The sequence below is a fragment of the Stegostoma tigrinum genome, chromosome 8 (genome assembly GCF_030684315.1).
Source record: "Stegostoma tigrinum isolate sSteTig4 chromosome 8, sSteTig4.hap1, whole genome shotgun sequence".
Taxonomy (NCBI): Eukaryota; Metazoa; Chordata; class Chondrichthyes; order Orectolobiformes; family Stegostomatidae; genus Stegostoma; species Stegostoma tigrinum.
The window spans coordinates 81,011,773-81,028,642 of record NC_081361.1 but is presented as its reverse complement, the minus strand read 5'-3'; positions in this window follow the sequence as shown (position 1 = coordinate 81,028,642).

Sequence of the window (16,870 nt, the reverse complement as noted above, 5' to 3'; positions counted from 1 at the left end):
TTAGCATGAAAAAATACTTATATTAACTAAACTCTGCCACCATTACTGAATGATTTACAAAGCTTTGGTGGAGATGTCATGGTAACATCTGTAGGAGGAACTTTCTCTTCCCTGATGAGAATATTGTAGGGTTTCACGGCAAGAATGAAGGACTCAATTTCTAGACTTTGAGAAAAAATTGCAAGTATCTCCCCTCAAGACTTAAATGGAATTTTCAAAGTCTCCCCCTTTTGTGACAACAGCCTTATTTCAATGTATTTGCATCTCATCAAAGCCTTAACATGCTCTATCTAAATTACACTTCCAATTCACCTCTACTCCACCATAAAATTAAGGCGGTAGAGATTGTACAAATATATTAAGGGCAAAAGAGTACCTTGGAAGAGGATAGGGCCCCTCAAAGATCAACGAAGCCATCTATGTGTGGAACCACAGGAGGTGGATGAGACACTAAACAAATATTTTGCATCAGAACTTACTATGGAGAAGGACATGGAAGCTGGGGAACTTGGGGCAATAAATAGTGAAGTCTTGCAAAAATGCCCATATTACAGAAGAGGAGGTGTTTAGAAACAAGGGAAGAGATTGCTGAGCCCCTGGCTGAGATATTTACAGCATCAACAGACCAGGTAAGATGCTGGAAGACTGGATGATATCTAATGTTGTGCAATTATTTAAGAAAGCTGATAAGGGAAAATCAGGGAGCTATAGTCCAGTGAGCCTGACATTACTGGTGGATAAGTTTTTGGAGGGGATTCTGAGGGACAGAATTTACATGTATTTTGAAAGACAAGGACTGATTAGAGATAGTCAACTTGGTTTTGTGCATGTGAAATCGTATTTCACTAACTTGATTGAGTTCTTTGAAGAGGTGACAAAGATGATTGATAGTGGTAAAGAGTGGTAGACATTGTCTATGTTGACTTCAGCAAGGCATTCGACATGGTAGACTGGTTATCAGGGTTGGATCAGAAGGATTTCAGGGAGATCTAGCCAATTGGATCCAAAATTGGCTTCAAGGTAGGAGACAGAGAGTGGTGCTGAAATGTTGTTTTTTCAACTGGAGGCCTGTGACCAGCGGTGTGCCACATGAATTGGCCCTGAGTCCATTGCTTTTCAACATTTACGTAATGAGTATGAAAATAGGAGCTATGGATAATAATTTGCAGCTGACACCAAAATTGTTGGTGTAGTGGACAATGAAGAAGATTATCTCAAGATACAATGGGACCTTGATCTGGTGGTCCAAGGGCTGAGGAGTGGCAGATGGAGTTTAATTTAGAAATGTGTGAAGTGTTGCAATTTGGTAAGAAAAACCAGGGGAAGACTTATACAGTTAATGGGAGACTCCTGGGGAGTGTTGATAAACAAAGAGATCTTGGAGTGCAGGTGCATGGTCCCTTGAAAGTGAAGTTACAGGTAGACAGGGAGGTGAAGGTAGTTTTTGATATATTTGCCTTTATTGGTCAGTGCATTGAGTATAGGAGTTGGAGTGTCATGCTGAGACTATACAGGATATTGGTCTTCCTGCTACAGGAAAGATGTTGTTGAACTTGAAAAGGTTCAGAAAAGATTTACAAGGATGTTACCAGGATTAAACAGTTTGAACAATAGGGAGAGGCTGAATATGTTGGGGCTTTTCTCCCTGGAGCATTAGAGGCTGAGGGGTGACCTGATAGGAGTTCATTTAATAATGAGGAGCGTGGACAGGGTGAATAGCTAAGATCTTTTTTCCAGGGTGGGGGAGTCAACATCTGGAGGGCAGAAGTTTAAGGTGAGAGGGGAAAGATTTAAAAAGGATCTGAGGGGCAACTGTTCCACGCAGAGGGTGATGCATATATGGAATGAGCTACCAGAGGAGGTGGTGGAGGCTGGTACAATTAGAGCGATATCAACCAAATGCTGGCAAATGAGACTAGATCAGTTTCAGATAACTGGTCAGTGTGATGAGTCGGCCCGAAGGGCTTGCTTCTGTCGTAACTTCCATGCTGTACAAACTTTATGAAGCCATGATCCTATTTCTTCTACTTCATCGAGTTTCCAAACCCACCGCTGCTAGAGGAGCCTGAAAAATGGGGATTCCAGTACCACAGGAAGGGGGATTGATTAAAATGGATTGTATTTGCAGGTTGCTTTCCTTTGCTTTTGACAGCAGCATTACCAATGGCCCAGGACTAAACAGCTCTCTTGGATCTCCAAGCACTTGTTATTTTATATCTGTGTATGTTGTTTAAAACATAATTACAACTGTATTCACCTGCGAAAACAGTAACAGAGAAGAAAGGTGCAAATAATTAGGAAGCAATCAGCTGAATTCAATTGGATGTATTTGGCACTTTGAATAATATGACATGCAAAATATCTTATATGCTCTGAGGATCAGTGTGGACTTGTTGGGCCGAAGGGCCTGCTTCAACACTGTAGGAATTCTATGAAGTTCTATCTTGACATAACAAATGATCGAAGCAATGAATCACTTGAGCCAGTAGTATCTGTGAAGAGAAAAACAGAGTTAATGTTTTCCATCCAGTGACCCTCAAAACATTAAGTCTGTTTTCTCTCTTCACAGATACTGCCAGACTTGTTGAGTTTCTCCAGCACTTTCTGCTTTTGTTTGTTTCAGGTCTGCAGCATCTGCAGTTCTTTGTTTTGTTGCGATTGTTTGAGCTGGTTGCTTCAATATAGGAATCAAATTTAATAAACCACTTCCTTTGCAATGTCATGCTGCTATACAAAGTCTTCAAATACAAATATATTTTCCACATGCCATTTTGCATTATATTTTACCTCTATGTTTTACCTCTGCTTAATATCATTGAACAACCTGACTTATATCAGATCCCAAGGTGAATTTATAAAGACGCCGTCCATCATTTTTCCATGGCAACTATCATTCAATTCTTTTCATTTGGCCAAATCCAGTATTTCATGTTGTGTTACCATGGTGATTACTAAAGCTGTAAGCTTGATCAATAGACTTCAGGAGAGTTACGTGGAAATTCACACAACATTTCAACACTATTATTTCCCACTTTTCATTCCCAGGGCTTGTAAGCTTAAAATAAGAATTTAAAAACATTAAATTATATTGCAGATACAGCAAAGCTATATTAAATTCTACTAATTCTAATGGAACAAATCTTTTACTGTATGACACACGTTCCTAAATTCTTTTCCATATATATATTATATATATGTACATTTTTTAACCCATTTATGTTTTGCAGTTTAACATATTTTGATTTGTGCAACTTCTTTCCACTTCATTGACCTTATTTTTAATGAGAGACACTGACAGCAATTTGCATTTTCATGTCTATAAAGGCTCTTTAATGTCAGTCACAGGAAAAGTGGCAATCTTACCCTGAAGGTATAAATAGGTATAACTGAAACAAAATCTGCTCCCACACTATTATTTGGGATCTGGTTTGAAATATGCCTTATTTTCCTCATTTGGCCTATCGTTAGGCACTAAACCGGTTTGTCTTTAGCTGTCAAGGCTCTAGCTCTGGGATTTCCTCCTCAAACCTTTATCCTTTACTAATTATTTAAGACATTCTTTAAAATTTATGTATTTGATAAATTGTTTGGTTTTCTGTCTTGATACATCCTTTTGTCACTCAGTGTAAAAATACGAAATGACTCATGTGATGCAGTTTAAGAACATAAGAAATAAAAGCAGGAGTACGTTATCTGGCCCCTTGAACCTGCTCATGCATTCAATAAGATCACGGCTCATATTTTCATGGACTCGGCTTCACTTACCTCAACACCACCAATATAAACCTAAATTCCTTTACTCTTCAAAAATCTACCCTCGCCTAAAAAACAATCAATGAGGCAGCCATACCTACTTCACTAGGTAAAGAATTCCACAGATTCACAAACATTTGATTGAAGAAGTTCCTTGTCAACTCAATCCTAAATCTGCTCCCCCTTACTTTGTACCTCTGCCCTCTAGTTCTAGTTTCACCCAATAGACGAAACAATCTCCCTGCTAATGTAACTATTCCCTTCATAATTTTGTACCTTTCTATACGATCCTCCTCATTTTTCTAAGTTTAAATGAGTGTAGTCCCAGCATACTCAATCTCTCCTCATCAGCCAACTCTCTCAACCCTGGAATCAACTAAGTGAACCTCCTCTGCATGATCTGCTCTGCCAGTACATCCTTTCACATGTGTAATCTCATGTGTTACCGTATTAAAGATGCAAAGTGAATGCAAGTTTTGTTGTGTAGTTGTAAGGTAATTGCAAGAAAGGCTTGGGAGTGCACTGCTGGCATTCCATTATGATACAATTTCTGTCAATTAGTAGCCACAGTTAGTTTCTTGGTAATGTGACAAACAGCTACACGATTCCCTCTTTCCCCAAGTCCACAGTTCAGCAGAAGCAAAGGGGATTATTTTCAATCTTTCTACCTCAAAGATGTCATGCAAATAATAATAGCTTAATGATCAATCAATCATCAGAGTTTGATAAACTCTGCGGGTTAGTTTATTTAAAACAGGGAAACACTTTAAGATAGCAAGAACTGCAGATGCTGGAGTCAGAGTCAACACAATGGAGCTGGAGGAACACAGCAGGCCAGGCAGCATCAGAGGAGCAGGAGTATACTGCTTTTACTAAAAGGAAACTCCTGTTAATAATGGTTACAAGTTCATAACAACACAGCATGAAGATAACTAGTGTGGTAGAAGTGTAGCCAAGCTGCCAGAGTTTGGATGGTAGAGACTGCCATGATTTTATAAAGCTTTCATTGGATAAACAAGTAGATTTCACTCCTACAACAATTACTCTAAACCTTCTTGAGTAATCTGTATCTGAATAAGACAAGGGACATTCTGACATAGATAATTTTTTGACTGTTCTTTTATTTAACTCGACAATAAATACAAATTAATTTGTAATATTTCATACTTATGACATTGCACTTCTGCCATCCAAGCTACATTTGTTTCACCAGTGAGAGTTTGGGATTTTGCAAACTGGTGTACATCTTACTGCAAAGCTCTGGCTCAGCAAAATTCCTTAAGAATGAAAATAAAAGAAAAAGGGTGTCACTGTGGAAAGTTTTATTTCTGCAATTACACACAAACAGCTCATTGATTTTTGAGTGGCAATGTGTTGTCATCAGGTACCTGCTTCAGTACAGTAGAATTTGCTGGGAGTTGTTACATGTGTGAGCTGAACAAGCAATAGCTTGACTCTTTAGTCAATCAGGCAGAAGAATCTGAGCTATACAGAATCTGAACCAAGTATAATAATTGTAATGTTTAATTTGACATAGCAGAATGCTATCAAGTTTGAATGCCTCACTAACCATATCAAGAAATATAACTCTGCTAAATAGTGAGTTAACATTTATAATGTGGGTCATCACAGTTGCACAAGTCATTTCTAATTTTCTTTCTTCTACGGTAGATTTAGTGAAATATCACTGTCCTTTTGTGGTAACTCATTCCCACTCTGCTGTTCACCTGGGTATTTTATTCCAAAGATACAGAAACAATAATTGAGAGGACTCTTTTTCCAAGGGGAGTTATGTAATGTGAAGGGAGAAATTAATGAACTAAGATTAGAAAAAATCTTCACTGCTGCAAAAATAACCACAGTCCTCGCCCTACTTAAAATGATAGAGACTATACTCTTATTTAAAAAGTTTGATAGAATGAATGATTTGAATAATTTCATTTGAACGGTCATTGAAGTAGTCTTAAATCTGAAGTGTTGCCAAGTCTTAACCAGCTAAAGATCATCTTAACACAATATGGTGCATGATATGGGGTGTGAGATCAGCGTGTTACTGGCCAGGCTAGCACTTGTTGCCCATCCTTAAATGCCCTTGAGGGGATGCAGGTGAATCACTTTCTTGATCCATTGTAGTCCTTGGAGTGTGGGGGAAATGCTGTTACAAAGGATTTTTGACCCCATGTTGATGAAGGAACAGCGACATTGTTCCAAATCAAGATGGTATCTGTCCGTTGGCCACCTTTGCGTGACAACAAAGACCTAAATAGCCAATTTCACAAGGATTGTATTGCATCCTGGGTGGGGGGGGGGTGTCTATAAAATATCTAGGGTTACTTTAGGGTTACTGAGAACTCCCCTGACTCAGTCTCAACTCATGATCATAGATAATGAGAATGGCAGATGCTGGAGAACCCGAGATAACAAAGTGCGGAGCTGGACGAACACAGCAGGCCAAGCAGCATCTTAGGAGCACAAAAGCTGATGTTTTGGGCCTAGCTTTTCTAATTAAGGGCCTAGGCCTGAAACATCAGCTTTTGTGCTCCTAAGAGGCTGCTTGGCCTGCTGTGATCATCCAGCTCCACACTTTGTTATCTCCATATGAATGGGAATGTGAATGTTTTATATTCATCTTTGGGAAATTAAAATCACAATGGTGTGGAGAACATTTATTCCCAATCCTTACTTCTCCTTGAAGGTTGTGAAGCTTCTTAAGCCAATACCTTGTGGTGAGGGTACTCACACAAATGGGGCTGGGGAGTTCCAGGACTTTTCTAGGAGCTAGCAGATTATGTTGAACTTGAATAAAACACTAGTTCGACCTGAGCTGGAGTTTTGCATTCAGTTCCGCACATCACAATTTAGGAAAGATATGAAGATATTGGAGACAGTACAGAAAAGACGCACGAGAATTATTCCATGGATAGATCCTTCGTTTGCCTGGATTGTTTGGAGAAGGTGGGACTGCCTACCTTGGAGAAGAGAAAACAGAAACTTTGATAGCGGTATTCAAAATCGTGAGGGGTTCTGGTTGATATGTATGATGTTTACCCACTTGTGAAAGGATCAAGAATGAAGAAACATGAAATAACTCCACAAAGGCTGATATCCCATCACCAAGTCACCCATTAATTACACGCACATAGTACTTGACACTGGCCCAGATAGCACAAAGCTGGCTCCCAGAGTGAGCAGAATCCTAACACTCCTGTTTATATCTGTCAGGCAGGCCTCCCTAATTGACCAGGCTAACAGGCCCAATCAGGGAACTGATATTCTATGATGTCCATCTGGCTGACCTTGTTCCATTCACTTCATCACATAGATTTAATGTAATCGTTAAACAAAACAAAATTGATAAACAAAAAAATTCACATAGCAAGAAAGATTAAGGTTTGGAATGCATTGTTTGAGACTATGGCAGAGGAAGGTTCAATTGAAACTTTCAAAATGGAATTAGGCAGGAAGAATGTACAATATTACAGGGAAAAGGTGGAGGAATAGCATGAGATGAATTGTTCATTTAGAGGCCTGATGCTGGAATGATGGGCCAAATGGCTTCATCCTGAACCACAACAATTCTGAGATGCTGTCCTTTAGCACAATGATGATGATAAGAAGCTACAGATTAGCCATGATCCAAATGAACAATGGAACGGTTTTAAGGACTGGGTCACCTAATCTTCCCAAGCACAAAACGAGGCAAGGAGAAATCTCTACTTACAATCATTTAACATAATAAAGTGAGGGAGGGTAGAGATATAGCTGTCATACCTATGCTTTAATGATTCCCATGTGGGTTACCAATTCCCTGGCACAATGTCTGAATCAGGAGCTGGTCACTTCAAGTATCCCAGACCTCAGGGTGAACTGGTTATATGACATCAGTTGCCAAATCAGCAAAAATTGATGATGTGATAATGCCTCTTTAAAAAAGGGACCACCAGAAATGGGCACAGAACAGGTGTTTCTCACAGATCACATTTAGTTTAAAATAGACCCAACAGGGTGATCACTACTGCTGACAATACCTGTAACTTGCTGTTTGCCCTTCTTTGCAGACCGGTCGCTTCCTCATGCTACTATAAGAAGAACAGAAAATATTGTAGAAACACAGGAGATCTGGCAGCATCTCTGGACAGAAAGTTAGAGTTAATCATTTTGAGTTCAATGACTTTCTTTGTTTGCTTCAAACAAAATTACCAATCTCACAGCAGGCTGTGTAAACCAAATATAGGTTTTGTTTATTTGAAGATATATTACAGGAATGTTAAGCAGACAGATTCACTATAAAAAGGTTTTAATTGTATTGTTACAAGCAAGCACAGCCACAACTCCCTAACATTACATGCAGCATTTTGGACCTTGCAATCACTGCTGGTCTCTTGCCTTACACCCTGGCTCCTTGTTTTTAGCAAACTCCGTTTAAAGTAATATCACAACATCAGCTGGTGGGCAAATGCTCAATGATTCCAAGCTGGCTATCTCTGCCCAGATACCCAGTTGGCACCTACATCTTATACATATTATAGAGAAAAGGCACAACACCGAAGGAAATCTTTAACAGTCACCAAAAAGCATTCAGGATCAAGATCAGCAAGGGATTGGAATCAGTGACATTAGGAAATTGTTGAAGGTAGAATTTGCAGCTTAAGTGAATATGATTAATGAGTAAACTGGAAATCAATTGTGACAAGGATTATTAGTGGCTTCACACAAAGCAAGAGGATTAAACATGCAAATATTTAAGGGATGGCTAGTGATTCTGTTAAATTGAAACATATTAGGAACTGAGAATATCTGATTTAGTCAAATCTTTATTAATACTGGAAGAAAAGCAATTATTAAACTCTCAGGGCACATACAGCTGGCTTTTAATTTTCTCTCATTTTGTTCCTGATTTCTCCCCAGTCTCCTGTCTCCCTCCTGTAATCATGGATCTTCCCTCACCTCCATATCTCCCCTTCTGATCATAATCCTGCTCTCCTGCGCCCCCAAACCCCAACCTCCCTCCTCGCTCTGTACTCTCCGGCTGCAGCTGAGTATAATGTTGGGTTTTTCTTCACTTAAGAGGGAGGCAGTCTGACAACTGGAGTAGCTCATGGTTGGAAAATCTGGTGAAACAATTTAAATGCATCCTTGAAGAGATTATTCAGAAAACCAATTCTTCCAGAATTCTTATCTTGAACCTTCCTCCTCACCAGTCATACCCCAAATCCTTCCACCTACCCACCCACTCACCCACCAAGCTCAAACCCAAGAAAACCAATACTTTAATTTCTTCTCACCATGATTTTAGGATATTGAGCTAAAGTGATGACAGATGTTTTGATGGGATGTTGCACTTGTAAGAAAATAGAAAAAAAATCACAACTTAGTTTAATAGCTTCAGTGTATTCACAACTATTGTAAAGTGTCTCAGCAAAGAGAATATTTAATCATTTGGGATCTGTTAAAACTCATTAATGATTATTTTATTAATGAGATGAACAAGGTTATGAGAGCGAATTACGAAGATAAGCGATAGCAGAGCTCTTCAAACAATATGAAAATAATTAAATCTTTTCCTGTCACATTCCAGATGTGCCAGGAATTGGTGCAAAAGAAATTTCTCTTTTTTCTTTCAGCTCCACACAGTGCATTTTGATAAGTGACAATAGCCTATTTACATTGGTTTAAATGGCGACTTGTTTTAGCATTTTAACAAAATAACATTGCAGGCCTGAGATAAAGCAATAAACTGCAAAGCAAGAGGGTTAATCACAGCATTTACAAAGGAACTTGTTGAGCAAAGAAACAAATAGACAGAAAAAAATTAGCTAAAGTTGTAAAAACACATGTCAATGTGGATAAAGTAGGTGTTTTGATGTGATGCTCGTGTTAGTATGGATATAATGGGCTGATTGTCCTCCTGTGATGGCAGACTCTTTCACATTGTCATAAATTGACTTCACATTGCTTTTTATTTCACTTACATTTTAAAATTATTCATTAAATAAAACCTTGCTGCTTGGAGTTTAGTTCTTCAAATAAAATTGCGAGCATCAAGGGGGTCCATCTGAAGCAACTGAAGCAGGCAAAGTATGTCAAAGGTTGGAATTAAATTCACTTCCACTATTCAGCATTCTTTTTACAATCGTAGCAGTGCAGTCCTCTGATTGTCTGTCACACATGGCTGACAGAGGCAGTACAAATCCAAAGCTTAAATATTATTTTGTGGAGCTGATGTGTATGCACTGCGGTGTAGGAGGTATAAATCTTTGCAGTTGTAAAAATAAAAGCACTGTTATTGCTGCAATAGAAGTGATTTATTGTTAGATTTTTAAAAGTAATTTATCTCTTGTCAGAAAAGGAGATCAATAGTCTATTTACACTGGTTTAAATGGCAACTTGTTTTAGCATTTTAACAAAGTAACATTGCAGGACTGAGATAAAGCAGAAAACTGCAAAGCAATGATCACAAAATACGGAAAATGCCGGTAAGATGGAAAATGGCAAGTTAGCATTTTGGACAAGCATTTTCATTTCTCCTTTTTCTTTCCGACCAACCTTCCACCTGCCCAAACCCCATTGTAGTAGAGGGTAGGAACTGCCGATGCTGGAGTCTGAGATAATAAAGTGTGGAGCTGAATGAACACAGCAGGCCAGGCAGCATCACAGGAGCAGGAAAGCTGACATTTGGGTGCGGCCTCCTCTACATCGGGGAAACCAAGCGGAGGCTTGTGGAGTACCTATGCTCAGTTTGTGACAAACGACAACACCTCCCAGTTACAAACCACTTCAACTGCCCCTCCCACTCCCTGGATGACATGTCCATCCTGGGCCTCCTGCAGTATCACCACAATGCCACCCGAAAACTGGAGGAACAGCACCTCAAATTCTGCCTGGGAACTCTACAACACAATGCTCTTATTGTGGACTTTACAAGTTTCAAAATCTCCCCACCTCCAACCTCATCCTAAGACCAGAACCCCTTCTCATCCCTGCCTCCTTTACCTGCCTGTCTTCCCTCCACTTACCCGTCCCTCCCTCCTCACTGATCGACCCCCATCCCAACTCCTTACCCACACGCACCTTTACTGGCTTCATCTCTGCCTCCTTGACCTGTCTGTCTTCTCTCCACCTATATGCCTCACTATCCATCTTCTATCATTGCCTCCCGTCTCCCTATTTATTTCAGAGCCATCTTCTCCTCCCCCATTTCTGAAGAAGGGCCCAGACTCGAAATGTCTGCTTTCCTTCCCCTCTGATGCGGGCTGGCCTGCTGTGTTCATCCAGCTCTACACCTTGTTAACCCATTTTATTATTTGGTTCTGAAGGGTTAGTCTCTGAAATTCCAATTTGTCCTTTCCTCTTTCTGACACTTCTTAGGGAGAATTTTCACTGGCACTCATCTAGTTGTAATTTGGGAAGACTGAAGACTGACTATGTGGTAGCATGGTGGCTCAGTGGTTAGCACCACTGCCTCACGGCACAAGGAACACGGATTTGATTCCATCCTCGGGCAACTGTCTGTGTGGAGCTTGCACATTCTCCCAGTGGCTGCACGGGTTTCCTACAGGTGCTCCAGTTTCCTCCCACAGTCCAAAGATGTGCAGGTTAGTTGGATTGGCCTCGCTAAATTGCCTAAAGCATCTAGGATAACAAGGTGTAGAGCTGGATGAGCACAGCAGGCCAAGCAGTATCAGAGGAGTACGAAAGCTGACGTTTTGGGCTTAGACCCTTCCACTTTCTGAAGAAGGGTTTAGGCCCAAAATGTCAGATTTCTTGCTCCTCTGATGCTGCGTGGCCTGCTCTGTTATCTCAGATGTTCCAGCATCTGCAGTGCCTACTATCTCTAAAGTATCTAGGGATGTGCATGCTAAATGGTCTGGCCATGTGAAATGCAGGGCTACAGGGTGACAGGGGATGGGGAGTGGTAGGTCTGTGCGGGATGCTCTTCAGAGGGTTGCTGTGCTCTCAATGGACCAAATGGCCTGCTTACACACTGTAAGGATTTTATGATTCCATTAAATCTTGTGAGTAAGCCTCTAGCATTTACCCTGTGAGGTTCAATGCTTTTATCCTGAAGTTTGCCTCTATAATCCTACTCTTAGATAATAAAACAGGATTTAGCTGTATTATACGCAGGCTGTTGCACATAGATACCACTCTTCCAGAATCTAGATTGTGCCAGCATGAGAATAAAAGGACATGTTTCCAAACTAAAAGCAAATCACTGCATATTCAAGAGGTTGAATAATTCTCTTTGCTGTCCTTATTTAGTTTGGAAAGTTAGTGAATTAAAACTTGAAGACATGGTCCAGAATTTTCTGTTTCTGATAATGTGGGCAGGTGGGGCACTAAATTGGGCAAAACGGTGATGCACCCAAACCCTTCCACCTTCTCATCACCAACAGATTTAAGTTCTGAGCAGTAAGTCACATGTTTGACCCTCACCCCTGCTATCATGTGAGCCCCTCAAGTAGCCAGGTAAGAACGACTTAAAGGTCTCCACTTGCAGGCTCATGGATGAACTCAGCTGTAAGGAGACTTGTCACCATGCCGTAATCCCAATAGCTGCTATCCTGAAACAGGAAACCTGTCAACTCAGGGAGGTGGATGTGCAGGGCTGCCTCACCTAGTTAAAGCCAATAAATGCCTTCTAGGAATGACCACCTCTGGTCTTGTTTCCAGCTCATCTCCCTTCAGCCCACTGCAACCCTTTGCATGCGAGTTGCCCTGAGTCCCCCATTGTTTGCCTGGTTCTGTCGCAGCACAGTGGCTGAGCGATTAGCACTGCTGTCTCACAGTGCCAGGGATCTAGGTTCAACTCTAGCGTTGGGTGATGGTCTGTAAGGGTTTCTTCCCAGTGCTCTAGTTTCCTCTCTCAGTCCAAAGATGTTCAAGTTTGGTGGATTGGCAATGCTAAATTGCCCTATAGTGTCCAGCAAAGTGTAGGCCAGGTGGATAAACCATGGGAAATGTGAATTACAGGGATAGGATGTGGGGGGGGAGGGGGGGGGGGCGGGGTCTGGTGTGATGCTCTTCAGAGAGTCCATGCAGACTTGATGGGCACTGTAGAGATTATATGGCTCTCGATTGTTCTTCCAGCAGCAACTTCTGTGTTCTCTGTGGCGCTACGGACTGCAAGGGCTGCCTGCCTCACATTGGGTATCAGAAAGAGGACCGCCAGAGTCTTGATTCCAATGAAAGCCCTTGACACTGCCTGCGTGGCATATAATTGGGAAGGTCTTCCCTGGAACTGGCACCAAAGGCCTCACACCGACTCATTAGCTAGCTGCCAAAACTCCTGACTTCTCAACAAAACTTCACACCATCCTGGATTATTCCAAGAATTTTCTTTATGGTTTTGTTTCTTGATTATACAAATAACTTTAATTTTGGGCTATTATCATTCAAGCATAGAACAGGATTTAACTGTTCTAGATTATTTAAGTACTGCCTTGTGTGTTTTTCTCTTTATTCTCGTGTGGCAAGACAGGCATTTGATACCCAACCACAACTGCCCTTAAAATGATTGGCTCTCCCTGAACAAAATTAGGATTTTTAAGAGTGTGTCATAATGGGGTTGAACTGGAGTCACATGTAGGCCAGACCAAGTACAGAGGGCAGATTTCTTTCATGTAAGGACTTTAGTAGAACCAGATAGGATTTTGTGATAATGCTTGCCATTAGAAAAGCTTTTAATTCCAGATTTTATTGAATTCATCTGTCACCATCTGTTGATATGAACATATGCTGTAAGAACATTCTTCTGGGATTCTAGAATACTAGCCCAGTGACATTAGATTGAACTCTCTCACTCCATAGACTTCTCTACAACTACAACCTTGCCAGTCATAGAGATTTACACTGAGTGTGTTCCTACTAAAATTTAAAAGGTTATACACCAATAAACCTGCAAATCATCAAACTAGTTTTAACTTGGTGCAGCAAAACAGCTGAGGAAGTATAAGTGATCAAAGTTGACAAATCATTGTTTTCATTAATTGTTAGTGTAAATCAAGGGCAAATGCTGTTTTTTGTTTCTTTTTAAAAATGGTATCTTGCACTATATATCATCATGACATCCCATGGGTTTGATTTTTATTTTGGGTCTCGTTTGGGTTAATGGTGGCTGCTTGTTCTGCATACTCAACGAGCATTGAGAAGGGGCTGGCTCAGTTTTGACCACAAGCTTAATGTAAATGTAATTCCCAAACTGACAACTAAATGAGTGTGAAGAGGAGCTAGTTGGTTCATTGGGGTATAGCAGACCTTGTGGCATTTTCTGCTTCAGATCCACACAGAGAGGAGCTATCAACTTATATGTGTACAATAAGAATTGATTTGTACAGTGTTCTAAAATGTTCTGTTTGCTTCCAGCAATTTCAAAAATTTGTTTACATTTCTCTAAATCTATACCCAGGCTTAATTAATCAATCCCAAAGAGCTTTACTCAAAAGTAAACTGACTCATGAGATCAGCACAGAATAATGGAGCACTATACATTTTTAACCGACAAGTTTGTTCACAAGAAAGTTAAACAGACAGTTGTTATTTGCAGTGGGAGGCTGGGGCATGAAGCTTGAGTGAGGGGACAATGTCTGAGGCTTCTAGAGGAACTTTGATGGTCATTAAACAAAGTTAATGGTGCTTACACAATATTGCATTTGGAGAGCAGGGAGATTATTGTTAGCTAAATGAAGAAGAGAGTCTAGATAAGGGTAAGGTGTTTGTGCAGCCAAGCATTCACTCAGCAAGAATCATAAGGTAATAAATAAAGACAACATTTTAATAAATCTAACTAAATATCTGATGCTGAAATCATTGAACTGTGCCAAGTATTCAACCATAATAATTACTGGTTACTTAAATTAGCACCCATTAATAGAACTCATTTTTTCCTGATGCAATATAGTCTTGGGCATCTTGTCAGGAATCCACTACAATACACTGCCTAATTTCACCTTTCCAACTTGATGCCCTGCTGTGCCAAGCCCAAGGTAGATGCATGCATACCATATTCAAAACAAAGTTGACACATGGGATTACACTAAACATAAACCAAACAACATTCAGGTTTGTAATAGATTAGGTGTAATTACATTCAATATAATTTATTTTAGTATTTCTTCTCATTGGAAGCACAGCATGGCCTCTCATTTCTTTGAAGAAATTAAAGGAAGAACAGGTAAGATATTCACATTGGAACAATCTCCATAGAAGCTGATAAGCTTTAAAAGAAACATGAATTTCCAGGGAATTACTTAATAGATTACATATTATCAACAAGATTAAATTAAGAATTTTATTGTAAAACACAAAAAAATGATGACTAAATGCAATTTTAATAGGCATCTTAGATTGGATTTTGTGAAGCATATCCTGACACATGAAGTGCCACAAAAAAGTCAGGAAGGAGCCATCCCCAAAATGTTAGGTACCACAGAACCATTTTAAATTGTAAGCCATGTTACTTATTTAAGATTGAAACTTCCAAACCCATCTGGGGATGAGGGAGGAAGGAGCAGAAAGCCCCACTTTGACCCCCAGTCAATCATATTAGTTAGTAGCTCTACAGGCCCATCAGTACGATGGACACTGCTATAACTGCAGGCAGTCCCTGAACAAGAAGAAATTTTTGGAGCTGGGCTTCAAAATAAGGGTAGGGTAATGGCAGGACCAGGTTGGCAGTGCCCAGTGTGCGAGGTGAGAGCCTGTTTTTGAGAGACCAGAGAGCATAGGAGGTAGTGTATCAAATGAGGAAAATGAGGTTATCCCCACCATTGTCCAACACCAGCTACACAGCAGAAATGGCCAAGACTCTTACCTGTCACTCCCTCCTCCCATGCCATGGGTAAACTAGTAATTGACAATGAATATTTCAGGGCCTCAAAAGGTTGAAGGGTCAATGAGCTTCCTGATAGCTGCAGTATTGACAAAATCACTGGGGAGGAAGACAGTGGGAAATCCACATACTGTCTAGGCCCAAAACGTCAGCTTTTATGCTCCTGAGATGCTGCTTGGCCTGCTGTGTTCATTCAGCTTCACACTTTGTTATGCTGTATTTGCAAACATCATGAGCACCAAACATGTCAGCAGAGAGCTATAAAATCCATCCCCAAGCGACAGAAATAATTTTCCATTTAACTTCCTCAATGACTGAAAATCCCCCTATCATGGTTACTCTTTATTATCCCAAAAGGATTTCCTAACTGGCCACTGCATTTACCCTACTCACTCCAAAGTGAGCCTTAATACTCATGGGCTTGCAGCCTTCTTTCTCTATCTTTTCTGACCAAGTAACTCCTAACCCCAGAAGTGACTTTGTTGACAAGGAACAATTTGGAGATTGGTGATAATGGGAACTGCAGATGCTGGAGAATCCAAGATAATGAAATGTGAGGCTGGATGAACACAGCAGGCCCAGCAGCATCTCAGGAGCACAAAAGCTGACGTTTCGGGCCTAGACCCTTCAGGTTTGCGACTGGGAGGTGCAGTTGTTTATTGTGGACTGAGCGGAGGTGTTCTGCAAAGTGGTCCCCAAGCCTCTGCTTGGTTTCTTCTGCAAAGCGGTGGAGGGTGTTTGAATTTTGCTGATGACAAGTTGGATGGTTTTGGGCAGTTTGGTGGTTAAAGAGGAGGAGGAAAGTGCAGGTTGTTTAACTGGGAAGAACGTGCAAGATATTCATGCTGATCAGTGACCCAAGCTGCTGTACTAACTCTGGATAGATAGCTGGTGTCCACCTCGAATGGAGATATTGGGAATATCCAATATTGTAATTGCTTGCACATGTAAGTGGTGATTTAATTCAAAAACAGATTGGAGTTCAGGGTCTAAGGGGCAGCTAATCAATGTTCCAATTTGGTAATAATCCCATGTGATTTACAATACCATGGAATAGGACTTTGAGGGAAGAGTCCGTTGTGGAATCAGGTTGCAGAATTTCCCAAAACATCACTGAACCTCAGACACAGTTGGCCTATAAGAATCAGGGAGTGAGGTAGAAAGTATCTGCTGTTCACCATGCAGGATGCAGATGCAAGTTTGCATAAAATTATAGATATCAAGTAGTGAACAAAGCTGGAAAACTCACATTGGCTAAAAAGGAGAAAAAGGCCCGAAACGTCAGCT